Here is a 2,002-nt window from a genome sequence, read left to right as displayed (position 1 = left end):
GTATATGTACTATAAGCAGAAGAGTCTTTAAAAAGGAAATCGGACATCCTTTATTAGCAAAATGATACGTTCATTACGTATTCACTAAATATGCATTGAATACCTACTATGTGTTAGGCTCTACACAAGGTGTTGAATTTCAATGATGAATCAGATACGGTTCCTACCTTTAAGACACTCACCATCTAGTGGAAGAGAAAGATGCATCAACAGCTAATTTCAGTATGCATTCCAAAGTCATATTTTTTGTTGGAGGTGTCATAACCAGAAGAAATAATGTGGGAAACATGGCAATATACCCAAAAGTTAGATAAGAAGGGTTACAGGATAAAAATCTATTATATAGGCGCAGTCCGCTTGCGCCCTGAGCTGCGCACGCGCAGTGACGGTAGGATGGTGGAGTTGGTACCTTTTGCGTTTCCCATCGGGGGTGACAAAACCTTGCTGGTGTGGGAGCTGAGCTCTGGACCCACGGCCGAAGCCTTGAAATATTCTCCCAGTTTGGCCTTCTGTATTCGGTCCGAGTCTTCCCAAACGCAGTCTTCCCAAACTGCCGGTCCTGGGTTCTATTCCATCATCAAGTTTTATTCAGCAAGGGATGCCCACAGAGCCCAAAAGGCATGCGACCGGAAGCAGTTTTTTCAGACATCTCCAGTGAAGGTTCATCTTGGCACCAGACATAAGGTGGTTTAACATAATACGCTTGCCCTAAACAGCTCCAGATGCCAAGAATTGGCAAATTACTACTCTGGTTTCAGTGGGTGCTCAAAAAGGATCATCAAGACGTGGTGTTGCCCTCCCACGAATGCAGGAGTCCCGGAGTTGGCATGGCTGAGAAACCTTAGGATAAGTTGGAAGAAGGGTCATTATCATTCCTTATGAAAAGGAAGGTAACGCAGAAGCTTGCTATTCAGAAGGCTATGACAGATGAATTCCAGAAATTGCTGATTGTGGTTTTAGAAAGTGGTAAAATAGCTGTGGCATATAGACCCTGTGAAGAGGTCACAGATGCTAGAACCGAAGAGGAACTACAGGATTTAATTCAAGTATGTGGAGATAAAAACTCAAGGGCTACACACCCAGTGTAGCCATAATTCAAAACAACCAGCAGGATTTGGAAGACTTTGGCATGTCTACTCAGCTCTGTCATCCTTAGGAAAATGTGAAACTCTGAAACTGCTTTTGAGGCAGGGTATTTCTAGGACTTTTCCAAGTCCCAAGCCTTGTCTCTGGCCCCTTATTTGAAGTTTGGAGAGCAGGATTGAGGGCCATCAGTGTACGTCTACAGTTGTGGACACAGGAGAAGACACAGGTCTTTTAGAACTCCCCTCAAATAAAATTGCAGGGATTTGAAAACAAAGTAACTATGGCCTTAAGTGTGATTATGCTACAGTGTTTAAAAACTATTCATGCCTTTCAAGTAAGATATATTACCCAGATCTCAGCATCTCATATATATCTTGTGTTAAATATTTTGCCGAAGAACCTTTCTGTATACCAATTATATGGATGCCTCGAATTAGGGATTAAGTTGTCAACGTAATTTCTAAAAGAAAACATTAATGTACTGCATATAGGATTTTTATTAAAAAGGAGCAAAAAATGTGTTTCATGTCATTGAGAGCTTAATTTGGGGCTAGATTTCTGATTATTTAACTCACCCCAATGTTGCAAAGTTTGTTTTGAAGGGACGAAAGTAGAGAAAGAAAGGTGGTTATGTTCCAAAAAATGTAAAAATTTTGAAAGTTTTTCCTGTACAAAATAATTATTTTAATTCAATTTAAATCAGTCAAGGAAACTTCAGACATATCCATGTTTGGGCTTTAAGAAGTCTAGCTTCCTGTGAAATGTGAGAGGAAAGGATTCCATATTGATACTAAAGATTTCAGAAACCTGATTATAACAACAGATCCATTCCGAAATGAGGCCAATCTTGGAATCAGTTCCATTTAGAAACCATTATGTGCTAGGCACTGGAAATAAGATGAAGCTCCTTCTCTCT

General features: G+C 40.2%; 1 pseudogene across 1 annotated transcript; it reads left to right on the top strand.

The window, feature by feature from the left end:
• Positions 1-393: 393 nt before the first annotated feature.
• Positions 394-1,088, top strand: LOC307190427 (RAD52 motif-containing protein 1-like; annotated as a pseudogene). The gene has a single exon. The product of its transcript is annotated as an RAD52 motif-containing protein 1-like (transcript).
• The last annotated feature ends 914 nt before the right edge of the window (positions 1,089-2,002 follow it).

This window comes from Stenella coeruleoalba, assembly GCF_951394435.1.
Source record: "Stenella coeruleoalba genome assembly, chromosome: 8".
Classification (NCBI taxonomy): Eukaryota; Metazoa; Chordata; class Mammalia; order Artiodactyla; family Delphinidae; genus Stenella; species Stenella coeruleoalba.
This window is presented reverse-complemented; position numbering and strand designations above follow the sequence as displayed.